Below are 16,218 nucleotides of genomic sequence, written 5' to 3' on the forward strand. Positions count from 1 at the left end.
CTACTCCTATTAGGAAATGGGATTGGAGAGTTAACGGCCTTTTCGGGGTTTGAGGTTTGCTTGGTGTTAGCCACATCGATCGCTTCTTTTCCTTTACCTTGGTCTCTTTCAACCACTCTTTCTTGGTCTTTTTCAACCAATATCTCCTCCAAAACAAAGTTATCGTCATCCTCAACATAGTCACTCACTTTCCCCTTCTTAGTGTTGTCCGTTCTAATTGATGGTGAGGGAGGTGGACTCTCCTCCCCATCTCTCTTTCTATTTGATTCATAATCCTTGTAATGGTCCTCCAAGTCTTTCCCACTCCTCAAGGTCACCACATGAGCTTGTTGGTGTGGTGGTGGTCCATCCCTAGGACGAGAGCCTTGAGGAGGCAATGAGTGAGGAGCTCTTTGTGAAGAAGAGGGGTTTTGGTTGGCCATATATGAATCAAATGTTCTTTGATGTGGTTGGACATTTGCAAGTTCGGTCTTCAAACTTTTGAATTGATTGTCAACCTTGGCATCCATGTCCTTAGCAATTTCTCAAGAGAAGAGGTCGGGTTGGGTGGTTCTATGTATTGTTGTTGATTTTGTGGAGGTTGGAAGGAATTTTGATGTTGTTGATACCCTTGTTGGTATCCTTGTTGTTGGTTGAATGGTTGTTGAGATTGTTGATTTGATTGGTAGCTTTGTTGTTGGTATGGAGGGTTTTGGTTGCGGTTGCGGTAGTTGTCTCTTTGATGAGGTGGGACGTAGTTTGGATTGTCATATTGTCTTTGGCCTCGGTAGTTGGAGCCTTGGCCTTGGTGTTGTTGATTGTTTTGCCTAGAATTGTCGGGCTTTGGTGGAGGCATATATTGAGGTTGTTGATATTTGGGGTCCAATGGTTGCCCCGCATATGAAAGTTTCGGGACTTGGTTAGGGAAGGCACGGTAGAAGGTCTTATGACGTTGGTAGGAGACCCTCGGTGCACCTTGCCCTTGAAGAGCAAAGCACTCTTGTTGATCATCTTGTGGAATAGATGAACAATACTACTCAATGGTGTGCCCCACACCGCCACAATAATCGCAAAATATTTGAGGAGGATAGTGCATAGGTGGAGACCTAGGTTCTTGGACGTAATAAACCTTGGAATGGCTAGGTCCACCCTCACTGGCATGCTTCGAGTCTCCATGCTTCTTTGCCAATTTGAACTCTTCAAATTCCTTTGTCAAATATCCAATTTCGCCTTATACTCCATCTCTATCTTAGAAGGTCCTTCACTTTTGTAGTCCACGTCTCTAGCATAACTACTCTCCATCTCGGGAATGTTTTAAATCATTTCCGTGATTTGAGCGTTGTTCATACAATCAAAATTCCCACCGGACGCCGCCACAATCATGTCCCAGAACCTTTGCTCAAGAGTTTGGAAAAAGGTTTGGGCGGTCATCCATTTGGGGATACCATGATGTGGACAAGATGAGAGGAGGTCTCTAAAACGTTCCCAAGCTTCACTTAGAGTTTCCATTGGTCTTTGTTTGAATGTTTGAATCTCATGCCGAATTCTTGCGGTCTTAGAAGGTGGGTAGAACTTCTTGATGAAGGCCTTGGATAGAGCTTCCCAAGTAGTGAACGTGCCCGGTTCGTGGGAATTCAACCACTTCTTGGCGTTGTCCTTCAAAGTGATGAGAAACAGCATCAAGAGTATTTGCTCTTCCGTCACACCGTTATGCTTAATGGAACCCGCTTTTTCTTTGAAGGAGGTAAGATGGTGTGCATCTTCATTCTTCATCCCATGGAAAGTGTCTTGTTGCATGTAGTTGATTACATGATGCCGAAGTTCAAATGTATTGGGAGTAAGAGCTCCATAGTTGATAGCCAAACATGCACGGTTGGGGTCCGGTCTATTGTAATGGCCCATAGGTTGGTCTGCCATGTCTTCGTTTATGAGATTGTTTCGTGGAGATTCGGTTTCGTTTGTATGGTTGGAATGTTGTGAATGAGTTTGTGAATTTTGTGGTGAATCAATGGGAGAGTTTTGAGGTGGAGAGTTATGTGGAATGTGAAGTGGTGATAGGGTGGAGGAAGAGGGTGGTTGGTTTAAGTTATCAATTGTGGAATTGTGGTTGATTAATTGGTGGGTTAAAGATGGGTGGAGATCCTCGAATTGCCGAAAGAGATAATCTTCTTCTTGCCCGGAATGTCTTCTCGATCTTGTGATCAAGTGGGAAAAGAGGTCCGATGTAGCACCTATTCATGCACTCAATAAAAGATCAAATAGTCCTAATGCAAGAGTTGCACTAGGACAAAGGGAGAAAACAAACAAGCAACAAATAAAAGAACTAAACCTAGATGAAAACAAATAATCCTATCCAATATTGTCGTCCCCGGCAACGGCGCCAAAAACTTGTTAGGTGATTTTATTTATACTTCTTTCGCAAGTGAACGATTGCTCGTTGTAATATGCAAAAGGGTCGAACCCAAAGGATGGAAATTGTGGCACTAGGATTACTCGTTTATAAACTAGTTTAGTTAAATCTAAAAAGAGGTGGTTTGAGTTCTAAACTAATGATTAAAATATAAACTAAAGCAAGTAGGAAATAAGCAACGATTAAGATGGTCTAAAACGATGATTGAAGAGACTAGGACGGTCGGGTTCACCCAAGTAGTATGGAGAGGGGAAATAGGCATGGACTAATGGTTATCTAGGTTGTTACAACATGTAGATTCTAACCTCTCGATGTGAATGCTGCACTTGAGCCAAGATTAACCAACTTACTCATTCAATTAATCTAACTCAAAACTTGTTATCAAATCCTAGTTACTACTCAAGTTGCTCACTCAAATAGTAGATAGATTATTAGAAGAATTAACTCAACTTACTCATTTGAACAATTCTACAAACACCTTATGTGCATAATAAGTAGTAAATGTAAACAATCCAAGAATTACCATTAATGTTGGTGATGGGGCATATTTTGCACCCGCTGACCGAGTCAACATATTGAGCAAGGTCAAAGATATCCACAAGCAAGTCAACGACTTAGGCAGCCTAAGCGACGCAGCTCGTCGGCCTGTCTCTTGGGTCTCGGCTGGCACAACTAGCCAGCCGAGGCACACATCCGCGAACTCATATCCAAGACCCCTCGGCGGCGAGTCAACAGGGCCCGCCGGCCTGCCATGGGTCCCTCGGCCGAGGGTAGATCAGTCTTTCCACCTGCTAGCCACTTGGCCACTTGGCCACTACGTGACAAAAGGTGAAAGTCTATAAATACTCCTCAACCCTCATTGAGGAGAGGATCCAGAATTTAACCTAAGAATCACTATTCATCTGGTAATATCTTCCTTATCTCTCTACAAAATATACTTCGCCAAGTAACAACAACTTATCTCTTTAAGTTTACTGACTTGAGCGTCGGAGTGAGTTCGCTCGGTCCAAAGCCGAGCCCTCAGTTTGTTCGTTGTTTCAGGAGACCGAAAGGGAGATTCAACCAAAGACGTCATTCTACAAGCACGGGTGGTGACAAATAACTGCTCTGGAATTACACCCGGAACAATTGGCGCCGTCTGTGGGGAAAGATACTAGAAGCTAGTCACATTCATTCCCAAACAAAAAAAAGAAACAAACACACAAAAACCCACCCAAAAAGCTAAGAAGATGTCGAAACAACAAGAGGTATTCGTAACTGACGAAACCGAATTCTGCCAAGATGATACCGTCCACAATTCTGGGGTTGCGCAGCCCTCCACCGGCCGAGTAATCCAACCGGAATACGGGATGCCAATAATACCAGATACGCCGCTGCCCATCGACCAAGTCACCATCATGGGACATGTGGTTGATGCAGCTAAACTAAAGCTACTCCTGGACCTAATTGGTAGTACGCCGGCTCACACTGTCACACCGACAAGAGCGGCGGAACCCGTCCAGGAGACCAGGGCCCAAAATGTGACTCCGAGAAACTTGAACGGAGCACTAGGGGAAGCTGACCCTGCCAAGACGCCGGGGGAACCCAGAGTGCCAGTGGTAGACCTGAGCCCTTCCCGCACTCGAGGGAGGACAGCGTCGTCGCGGCACCAACGAGGCCTACCCTAGAGGAGCGAAGGAAGTCCGACTCGCCAGAGTTGGAGAAGAAGCCCGACTCACCAGAGTCGGAGGAGAAGCCCTTCCCGCTACTAGGAGAGGAGCCGGACTAGGAATGCGAGGAGCCGATCGCCGCGTGTCGTTCGACACGTGGTCAGACAGCCCCTCAGTGCCTATGTCCTTGAAACCGCCGTGCCAACCAAGCTGAAGTTGCCGGCGCTCACATACAAAGGGGATAGCGACCCCACCGACCACGCCGAAGCTTTTGAGTCGTACATGTCGGTGTGGGAACAACCCGGTGAAGTCTGGTGCCGAGTCTTCCCAACGACCTTGCATGGGATGGCTCAAAGTTGGTACAAGGGGCTGCCCGACGGCTCGGTATACTGTTACGCCGACCTAAGGGACGCCTTTTTAGCCCAGTACTCTTGCTATAAGAGGAGGGCCGTGGAGACATCGGATCTCCTAACTATTAGACAGGAGGGGGGCGAGTCTCTACGAAGCTATGTGAAGAGGTTCGATGCCAAGGTTCAGCAGATTCGAGAGATTAATCCCAAGCTGGCGGCCTTCGCGCTGATGAAAGGCCTCCCAAGGGGAGACTTAAAAAACGAGCTCATCAAGTACGGAGGACTGGGCTTAGACGCCGCCAGGAAGATGGCCGACCAAGCCATCAAGGTAGAGGACTATCACAAGACTGGGTAGGCCAGCGCGAGGTGGGCACTCGAGAGAAGAAGAGCCACCGGGAGGACAACCCGGATGAAAGACGCCGTGACAATAATAGGTCACGGTCGCGTGTCCGCGAGAAAATAGAACTCGGCGGGCGCCGGGGAGTTCGGGACCGTACTACCAAAAGCGGTACAATGATCACACCCCCCTGGTCGTATCTGCCGCCGAGGTCTTCGCCCTGAGCAAAAACGAGGGTCAGAAGTGGGAAAGGCCCCCTAGGCCGAGGAGTGACGGTGACACGAGCCAGTACTGTGAGTACCACGGCCACACCGGCCACTTAACTAACGATCGCCGCATCTCGAAAAATGCCATTGAAGAGCTGATCCGGAAGGGGAGCCTCGGCAAATACGTTGCCGGAGGCCAAAAAACAGATGCCGGCGGGTCAAATAAGAAATCCGTCTTTGAACGGATAGGAGTAATCCATGTTGTCATCGGGGGCAACGAGAACGGTGGGTCCGCTCATGGGCACAAACGGCACCTGAATGAACTATATCAGGCCATCAACTTTGTGCCCAACACAGCAACCCCCGCTTCCAACATCCCCGATATAACCATTGGGAAGAAGGACTACGAGGGAGTCATCGCTCCTCACAGCGACCCACTTGTAGTCCACCTGGACATAGCCAACCACTTGGTGAAGAGGTGCCTGATTGACACAGGCGCCTACACAAACATTATGTACAGAGAATGCTTTCTCAGCCTCGGTCTGAAGGTTGAAGACTTGAGCCCCTGCACCAACCCGTTGTACGACTTTTCTAGGGGGCTACTGGTACCCCGGGGTCAATCAGTGCCGGTGATGTTCGGCGAGGGAAGTGCGGCCAAGAACGTTATGTCTGAGTTCGTGGTCATTGACGGTTCGTCTGCCTACAACGTCCTCATAGGCCGAGTCACTCTGAGTGAGGCCGACGCAGTAATGTCCATCCGGGCCCTGACATTGATGTATGTCTCGGACCGGGGGGAAGCGCATAAGCTCGTCTCAAATAACGAGAAGGATGAGGTAGTCAATGTCCAAGTATCTGCCAGAGGGTGCAACATGAAATCCTTCAAAGTGGCGAAGAAATCAGAGAAGGGGAAGAGCCCATCCTTGCAACAGGAGGGCGAACGCATGGATGCCTCCGTCGGCATGGTCGAAGGAGCCGAGACTGAAGAGGTGGAAATTGACCCAGGGCGCACCGTAACTATCGGTGTCAACCTGGAACCAAAATTCAGGGCCGCTCTCCTAGACCTGCTGAGGAAGAACAAAGACGTCTTCGCCTACTCAGCGGCCGAGATGCCAGGCGTGAGCCGGGAGGTAATTATTCACAAGCTGAACGTACTCCCCACCGCTCGCCCTGTCAAGCAAAGGATGAGGAACTCCTCAGCCGAGAAGGATGAGGCCATCAAAGCCGAGGTAGATAAATTACTAGCGGCGGGCTTTATCATGCCTTGTACTTATCCTGAGTGGTTAGCTAATGTTGTAATGGTGAGGAAGTCATCGGGGGCATGGAGGATGTGCGTAGATTTTACCAATCTTAATAAAGCGTGCCCCAAGGATTGTTATCCCTTGCCTCGAATAGATAGTTTAATTGATGCCACGGCAAGCTACACTATGCTGAGCCTGCTGGACGCCTTCTCGGGGTATCACCAGGTATTCATGGCCGAGGAAGACATGCCTAAATGCGCATTCATCACTGCTAACGGCACATACATGTACAAAATGATGCCGTTTGGTTTGAAGAACGCCGGTGCAACGTACACAAGACTGGTGGACAAAGTGTTCCAAAATCAAAAAGGGCGAAACATTGAGGCTTACGTCGACGATGCTATTGTAAAAAGCAAGTCTGACAGCGAGCACTTGGCCGATTTACACGAGACATTTTGTTCACTAAGGAAATACAAGATGAAGCTCAACCCAATGAAATGCAACTTCGGTGTCCGGGCAGGTAAGTTCCTCGGCATACTTGTCAGCGCCAGGGGAATTGATGCCAATCCAGACAAAGTCAGAGCAATCCTAGACCTGCCGGAGCATAGGAATCGAAAAGAGGTTATGATGCTGACCGGGAGGATGGCGGCTCTAGCCCGTTTCATCTCTCGGTCAGCCGACAAGAGCACCCCATTCTTCAAAGTGTTGAAGGGGAATAAAGACTTCACTGGGGAGGAACGAGCACGGCTTTCAAGCAACCGAAAGCTCATCTTCGGACTCTCCCAACCCGTCCGGCCGATCTTTGGGAGACGCTATACCGTACATAGCAGTTACGATTACCTCGGCCACGGTCAGTGCCGTGATCATCAGGGAAGAAGACAAACAGCAACACCCAATCTACTTTGTCAGCCATACGTTGTTGCCCGCCGAGAGAAATTACCCGCTGATTGAAAAAGCAGCCTTTGATGTCGTCATCGCCGCAAGAAAACTAAAACCCTACTTCGACGCACATCCCGTGACGGTCTTAACCGACCTGCCAATGGATAAAGCATTGGAAAAATTTGAGCAATCCGGCAGGCTCATCAAATGGGCAGTAGAGCTATCCGGCTTCGGCATTCAATACAAGTCGAGGCCCTCGATAAAGGGGCAGGCACTTGCAGACTTCCTTGCCGAGTGCACTTACCAAGAAGAATAACACCCCGGGGTATGGGAAGTATACACCGACGGGTCCTCCACGGCAAACAGCTCAGGAGCCGGCATCCTAATCATCAGCCCAAACGGGGACGAGTTTGAGTATGCCTTGAAATTTACCTTCTCGGCCTCGAACAACGAATCCGAATACGAGGCGGTGATATCCGGAGTCGAGCTAGCTAGGGCTGCCGGGGCGGAGCACGTCATTTTGAAAACAGATTCACTTTTAGTGGCCAATCAAATCAGAGGAGAGTACGAGACTCGGGACGACGGGATGGTAAGATACCTGGAAAGGGTAAAAGCTGACACCTCTAAGTTGAAATCTTTTCAGATACAATGCATTCCCAGGTCTGAGAACAACCGAGCCGACGCTCTCTCAAAGCTTGCCAGCTCGACCATCAAGAATGTCAGCCGAACCGTGCTGGTGGACATCAGGAATGCCAAGAGCATCACTGAGGCCGTCGGCATGGTGGGCAACATAGAGACCGAGACAACGTGGATGACTCCGATAATGAAATACAAATTGACAAATGAATTACCGGAGGACCGCAGCCTCTCGCAGAAGATAAAGAGATCGCAGCAAGGTACTTGGTATTTGAAGGAGAATTATACAGGAGGTCCGTAATAAGGCCACTCTTGAAAGGTGTCGGCCCAGCCGACGCGGAGCTAATTCTGACATAAATTCACGAAGGCATCTGCGGCCATCACATGGGGGCAAGAACACTAGCCCACAAAGCTCTCCGAGCCGGCTACTTCTGGCCCACCATGCTTGCGGATTCCAGAGCCAAAACCAAGAAGTGCAACAACTGTCAAATGCATGCTCCGGTGATACATGCACCTTCCAGAGACCTGCAGCCGGTACTTAGTCCCGTTCCTTTTGCACAGTGGGGGATGGATCTACTAGGGCCATTTCCAACGGCATCCGGAGGAAGAAAGTACTTGATTGTCGCCGTTGACTACTTCACCAAGTGGGTTGAAGTCGTAGCAGTACCAGCGAAGACGACAGCAGCCGTAAGAAAGGTAATCTGGGAAAATGTCATAACTCGTTTTGGGTTACCCCAAGTCATGGTATTTGACCACGGCCGAGAATTTTGGAGTGACACAATAATGAGCTGGTTGGAAGAACTTGGTATCAAATTTGCATACTCCTCCGTCTGCCACCCACAGAGCAACGGACAGGCGGAGGCAGCCAATAAAACAATCCTCAACGGTTTGAAGAAGACAGTTGAAGATCTAAAGGGAAGATGGGCCGATGAACTACCCGGCGTCCTGTGGTCTCTGCGAACCACGGAGAAAGAAGCAACGGGATACAGTTCATTCCACTTAGTCTACGGGTCCGAAGCGGTCCTGCCAATTGAAGCAACGGTGCCAACATTCAGAACGGCTACCTTTAACTCAGTTGAAAATGAGGAAGGCCTGAAAGCCTCCCTAGACCTGGTCGAAGAAAGCCGAGATACAGCACGCCTCAACTGGCAAAGATACCAAAACCGGATGAGAAGAGCCTACAACCGAAGAGTCCACAAAAGGGACTTAAAAGTAGGAGATCTAGTCCTAAGAAAGTCGGCCGCCACCAACAAAGGAAATATTCATGGTAAATTGACGGCCAACTGGGAGGGTCCCTACAAAGTGGTTGAAGAGATGAGGCCGGGCACATACCGGCTGACAGACATGGAGGGTGTGCCTTTGATGAGCCATTGGAACACCGACAACCTAAGAAAGTACTTTGTATAGCGGCGGAGGTGTCCAAACCCATTGTGGGCACCCCAACGCATGATCATATCAAATGAAGAATCACCCGAGTTTTCCATCAAAGTGCTCGTCCCCTCCATAGTTGTTTCGAGGTAGACGCCGACGGTTGCCACCGGGCAGTCACCCCAAGAAAAAGAAACGTATACTCAGTACAGTTGAGACGCAAATCTAGCCGCCTCGGCCAACCAAAGGCCCGGCAGAGGAAGCGATCAATATGTCTACAGATACGAACGCTGTCGAGCCGTAACCCCGATTGCCCCGGCCAAAGCCGGGAATGACGGGGACACAACGACCGATACGCTAGAACAAACGTATACTCAGTACAGTTGAGACGCAAATCTAGCCGCCTCGGCCAACCAAAGGCCCGGCAGAGGAAGCGATCAATATGTCTACAGATACGAACGCTGTCGAGCCGTAACCCCGATTGCCCCGGCCAAAGCCGGGAGTGACGGGGACACAACGACCGATACGCTAGAAGAAACGTATACTCAGTGCAGTTGAGACGCAATTCTAGCCGCCTCGGCCAACCGAAAGCCTGGCAGAGGAAGCGATCAATATGTCTACAGATACGCTAACATGTTCACAGCGGCGGTTGGGAAGCGCAAATCGGACGCCTCGGCTTGACCGAGAGTGAAAGAGGAAGCGACCAACATGCCAACATGTTTAAAAGACGTTAAAAACAGTTGAGATATGCATTCTAACTACCTCGGCAAGGCCGAAGGTAAAGACGAAGGCACTCAATTAATAACGCAAGAAGACAAGTGAAGAACTGTGATCAAAACCCCGGCCACGCCGAGGGCAAATAAGGCAAACTCTTATTAAAAATGATAACAGGTTACAAATGAGAAGAATACAGACGACGGCCGTCCCCATAGGGATAAGCCAAAACACAACCTACCAAAGTTTACAAAAAACAAGGAAAAGAAGAGCAAAAGGTTACAGACATATCATTTAAGCGCCAAAAGATGGCAGGGAGGAAGGCTTAATAATTGGCCCCCGAACAGCTAAAGCTATCCGAGATGTCGGGTGAGTCTGGTGACGACCGCCCGTCTCCCTATGCCTGTTGCTGCTCGCCAGCGGCGACATCAGCAGCATCATTTTTGGTGGGTGGCCCAGAAGGTGACTCGGCAGCTTCAGTTTCAGCTGCCTTTAGCCTCTCAGCCTCCTCTTTGCCCTCCTTCACCTTTGCATCATAGGCCGCCTTGGCCTCAGCTATCTGAGCCGCCTTCGCCGCCTCCGCCTTCTCCGCAGCCGCTGTTTCCGCAGCATCGGCCATCTCATCCAGAAGCTGGTCAAATTTATCCCACGGGAAGGAGCCTTCAGGAACGAGCTTCTTGATTGCCTCCCTGGTCGCTTCCTCGGCCTGGTCCCGGAATTGGGCGCACATGTTAGGGATAAGCTCAGTTTGAAGCATCTCAATATCCTTCTCCTTTTGAGCAAGGATAGCCCTTGTGCCCCTGTGCGCCTCTGACTGGGCATGGTACAGATCCTTTCACTCTTCCCTCTTGGCAACCACGACGTCATAAGCGCCCTTATACCTGTCCCGCTCCTCCATCAACTTGGCGGTGGCGGCATCAGCAGCCTCAACTTTGGCCCTCTCAGCCAATAGCAGCTTCTCAGCTTCCTCCTCACGCTTTCGGGCAGCAAGGAGGTCCAGCTTAGCCTTCCCAGCTTCCCCCTTTGCAGCGGAAAGATCAAGCTTAAGCCGTTCGATCAATGGCCCAGTTTGGGCCTTGGCCTTTTCTTGCTCCATAATGTGGGAGCCGGCTAGTTGAGTCCACTTCGCCAGCCTCTTGTAGATTCTCGTACCCTCTGCCACAAGCTCGGTGGGGGGAATCTTCTGAAGCAAGGAGTCAGCGATGGCACTTCTATCACCCGCCTTCTCAGGCTGCTTCTCTAATTGCCGCTCAGTGAGAACGGCGACTGCCGATGGCGGATCTACAAAAAATTCACACAGAGCATCCATGTCAACATGCATTGACACGTCAGAGAGTCTGTCATCGGGAATGTCCAACGAACCAGCTAAGTCTGAACCGCAAGTTAGATCCGTACCAGTCTGGACCCTCTTAAATGGAGGGCCGGCTGAGTCATTCTTCTCCCCGGCAACGGTGGAAGCAGACGGTGGCTCTTTTCTCTTCTTTGGAGGAGGAGGGCCCTTCGCAACGGTCACCACCTCCTCAGTGATATCGACGACCTCCACATGCTCCTTCTGGACCGCTGGGGTTGAAGAGGGAGTTGGGATTGACGTCGTCGCCGACCTGGACGCTGCCTTTGGTTTTCTCTTCGGCATGCCTCCGAGAACCCGTGCTTGAGCCACCGCCGGATCCAGTGCCTTCAGCTGCTGATCCATGAGGTCAGTGGGAGCCGGTCTGCGATCACGAGTCTGGGCCGTAGGGTGCAAATTGACAACGTTCTTGTCCTTATCAAGCCCTATTCTCCCAAGGATATCCTCAGACAGATCCGGGCCAAAATGATCTGCAAAGGAAACGAAGCAAGAGTTAAGTAGAAGAAACAAATCAAAGTTCAAAAAGACAGATTCACTAAAAGCAGAGATAGGCCTCACACCGACCCCACTCACCCTGTTCCAGGCCGGTATGAGGCCGACATGGCAGAGCAGCTCATCCTGAAGAATGATCTGCGTCAGGGGCATCCATCCCCTCGGCGTCCCGTTCTTCTCAGCCTCAAACAGCGTCATCGCCTGTTTCTCATCCGCACTAAGATAGACTTTGGCGGCGTCCATTTTAAGGCGTTTCCGGGAGACCCATTTCTCACGCTCCCCATCGCTCTCACACCGTAAATTGACACGGTGTTGGAAGGACCGGGGCAACGGATAATCCGCCGGCACTTCGACATACACCCACCGTCCCTTCCCGTCCTTGCAGGAAGAAAGCTTATCAACGGAGACGTAACCAGACTCCGTCTGCACGCTGTACCACCCCACTCGCCCAGCGGCTGACGGTTTAAGGTGATGAATCCGACGGAATAAGTTAACCGTAGGGGCCACCCCTTTGAAGAGACAGAGCCACACGAACCCAACTATAGTCCTCATGGCCAACGGATGTAGTTGGGCCACGACGACGTTCATGGCTTTGATTATGGCCATAACGTATTCGTTCAAAGGAAACCGGAGCCCATACTTCAAGTGTCTGATGTATACGCCTATATGGCCCTTGGGAGGGCAACAGACCGCCTGACCCTCCTCAGGAATAACAATTTTGTACCCCTCACCGAAGTCAAAGTGGCCCTCGAAAAATGTTTCCCCGGAACGGCTGGCGAACTTGTTGGTCCAAGCACGATCAGGTCCGATCTTACAGGCGTCGCCGTGATCCAAGACATACGGCCTCCCCACATTGGGACGAGTCCTTTCGAAATCGTCACCGTCATCATCAGCATCATCATCCTCATCCTCCCATTCCTCCAAAATTTGTTGATCAACTTCGGGAGAGGGAGACCTAGGACCCCCGGACCTTAACGGGATGGCGTCCAGTACCCCCTCTTCATCAAGACGCGACGGGGAACCCCCCGGCGCCGGTTTACTAGGCCCGGCATCAGCAGAAGACATGTTCACAACAAATACAAACAATTAAAAAGTTGGAAAGTTTGTCCGTTTACCTTGAAGAAAAAGTGGTACGCCGAAGTAACAATTCTGAAAACTAGAGAGAAGTTTCGTCAAAGTTAAAGCAAGAAGAAAATTTTTTGGAGAAAATGAAATTGGTGGCCAATTTCAGGGACTAACTGCCCTATTTATAGGGGAAAGCCCATGAAGAAGGATCAATCAGGGCACAGCCCATGAAACGTCGCCCAATCAAACGAACGGACACGTGTCGGACATGCAACCACGGAATGTCAATCGTTGCAACAGTTGAACGTCAATCAACGCAACAGTGACCAAGCGTCTTCAACACGCCCATTCATATCTCTTTGCCTATTCATCTTCCTCAACAAATTCCTAAGTATCTGTTCTCCGCCGGCCACATGATCAACCAAGCTAGGTAGCACCGGCCGGGGGCAATCAAAAACAACCGGCACTCTCAACCCTGGTCTCGGCCAGCGTCACTTTCTTTTCCACATCGGATGCCCTTTACACATCCATGTGGAGGGGGGATATGGTACGGCCTAAGCAGAACCAAGCCGAGGTAGAAGAAGCCGGGAAAGAAAATTTTACTTGCGCAGAATATACGCTCAACATACATCGGAGCCCATACCACGGCATAGACTACGCTGGGGGCAAATTGATGGGGCATATTCTGCACCCGCTGACCGAGTCAACATATTGAGCAAGGTCAAAGATATCCACAAGCAAGTCAACGACTTAGGCAGCCTAACCGACGCAGCTCGTCGGCCTGTCTCTTGGGTCTCGGCTGGCACAACTAGCCAGCCGGGGCACACATCCGCGAACTCATATCCAAGACCCCTCGGCGGCGAGTCAACAGGGCCCGCTGGCCTGCCATGGGTCCCTCGGCCGAGGGTAGATCAGTCTTTCCACCTGCTAGCCACTTGGCCACTACGTGACAAAAGGTGAAAGTCTATAAATACTCCTCAACCCTCATTGAGGAGAGGATCCAGAATTTAACCTAAGAATCACTATTGATCTGGTAATATCTTCCTTATCTCTCTACAAAATATACTTCGCCAAGTAACAACAACTTATCTCTTTAAGTTTACTGACTTGAGCGTCGGAGTGAGTTCGCTCGGTCCAAAGCCGAGCCCTCAGTTTGTTCGTTGTTTCAGGAGACCGAAAGGGAAATTCAACCAAAGACGTCATTCTACAAGCACGGGTGGTGACAAATAACTGCTCTGGAATTACACCCGGAACAGTTGGAATATGTGTCCTCCGACAATGATGCGATCACAACTGTTGATCATGATGATCACATGTTTAAGTCTCATTTTAAAGAATACAATTGGGAAATAATATTTTACTGTCAACTGGTCCACACATATCGGTGATGATTGGCTGACTAGAGTTTGACATTAGTGTCGTGAGACGGTGGTGACCAGTTGATCCCCTTAGGTCATACCTAAAGGGTAACACTCTTAATTGATCATTTAATTGATCGTATGACGATACGGGTCAATTAAATTACTTAAAATTGACGGACGATTTTGGAAGTAATATTTACGTGTCTCATTGAAATTTGATTAAATAAGATACGGTCTAAGTAATCGAATTGTTTTATTACTTAGATGAAATTATTGTTTAAGGAAACAATTGCATTTGAATGAATAAATTATTATAAATACAAGATGTTGTGATTTATAATTGGTAAATTATTTTGGTACAAGTAATTATGAATTACTGAGTCGATTTTGTGTATGACGTATTTTTTATTAATACGTTGATTTTTAATATGTTAAAAATACATAACAATTTTATGTGACATATGACATGTGACAAATTGACAAATTGACAAAGATAAAATGGAACCCATTTTACCTTCATATGTGCCGAAAATTAGGAGGGAATATTAGGCATATTTGTGTTAATATTGTTTAAGTGGAAGGCATAATCATAAGCCCTAACTTATAGCCTTACATGCCTACTTTTATGGGTAAGAGAAATTGTCATGCATTGGCCATTCCAAACCCCTCCCACCCGGTTTTTGATGGAGAAAAGCCAAGAGTTTTGCTCTATTATTTACCTAATATTCACTCTGATATTTACTAGTGATTATAATTCATTTTAACACATCTAAAATAAGAAGTTTTAGAAAGAAAAACACCTTCCTCTTCCTTCTCTCTTGACCGAATTATAGAGAGACCAAAATATTATTTTGGGTCAATTTTACACTAAATTAATATTATCCTAGTAATCATAATATTAATTTGATTAAGAGTTTGCCTTGGGTATTTTACTTTGGGAGGGATTCTACACTTGAATCCTAGTTCATCCATTAAGGAGAGCACAAGAACAAGAGAGTAGGAGAACTCTCTTGTGCCCTTTAGATCCGAAATAGCATTGTAAGAATGAAGATTTCTTCTTTAATTGATTTTTGTTTGCATGCATAAGATCACCATTTAATTTTATGACTAAATTAACATAAAACATATATGAATATGTTGAGAATAGAGATATAGATTTCTAACAAGCGGTATCATGAGCCTTGGTTGTTTGCATGCAAATCGGTTATAGTTTTTCCGAGTTATACGATTAACATATAAAACTTGTTAAATTTGTGTTATTATGATATATCACGAAATAACTTTATGCATGTTAAGGTTTCTGGTCCTAAAATGTTTTTAGGATATTTTGGTTAATTTATGAATTTTTATTGTTCATCTTATATAATAATGGCATTAAAAAAATGATTTTATGATTAAAATGTCATTTTTGGACTAAAATTATCTAAACTTCGAATTTTCCAGTGATTTTTGGATATGTTATCACATATATTGTTTTGAGATTACCTGTAAATTTTCATAATGTTTGGAGTTCTTATGCTCGAAATTTGGATTTTTCATGTTTAAAATCAGATTTAGAAGAATAATAGGTTAATATGAGATAAATTTCGAATCTGGTCATAGAAATTTAGTATGTTGTCACATGCAATTTTACAAGATGTGTGTAAAATAATAGGCTATATTGAAGTCTTTATGCATGATTTATGGATTTTTGATGAAAAAAATAACATAAATAGTGACTTAATTAGTAAATAATTGCTAAAACATACTCCATGACTAAGGAAAAACGTCACATGTTGCATTTTATTATCTTTTTCAGATCTAAAATTTAAAAGTTGGTGAATATAATTTTTCTCATGTTTTTATAATTTTATTGTTAAATGCGATAAACCGCAACATAGTTTTTCCGATAATTTTACGAAATTTTAACCTAAGTTTTTGAACATTATGAGTGTCATGGTATTTTTCCAGAATGTTCATAAGTTTAAATTTCAAATTTTGAATTTATTTGGAATTTTTGTGATTTATTTGAAGTTTATAGCATTTTATTGTAATTTTAAGTCCATTAATGAACAATTTTAAGTAATATGAGTTAATTATAGTCAAGTAATTAGTGAAGACTAATTTTGAGTCCTAAGAGGTTAGGGTAATTAACTTGTGCATAAATATGAATTTATGTAATTTTTGTGATTATAAAACGTTGAATC

At 47.0% G+C, this 16,218-nt stretch overlaps 1 non-coding gene across 1 annotated transcript; it reads left to right on the forward strand.

Moving 5' to 3' along the window:
- The first annotated feature begins 1,420 nt into the window (after nucleotides 1-1,420).
- LOC141588938 (small nucleolar RNA R71) lies at nucleotides 1,421-1,527 on the forward strand. The gene has a single exon (XR_012519903.1). It is a non-coding gene; the product is annotated as a small nucleolar RNA R71 (small nucleolar RNA).
- Nucleotides 1,528-16,218: the final 14,691 nt, after the last annotated feature.

Source organism: Silene latifolia, chromosome 6 (assembly GCF_048544455.1).
Source record: "Silene latifolia isolate original U9 population chromosome 6, ASM4854445v1, whole genome shotgun sequence".
Lineage (NCBI taxonomy): Eukaryota > Viridiplantae > Streptophyta > Magnoliopsida > Caryophyllales > Caryophyllaceae > Silene > Silene latifolia.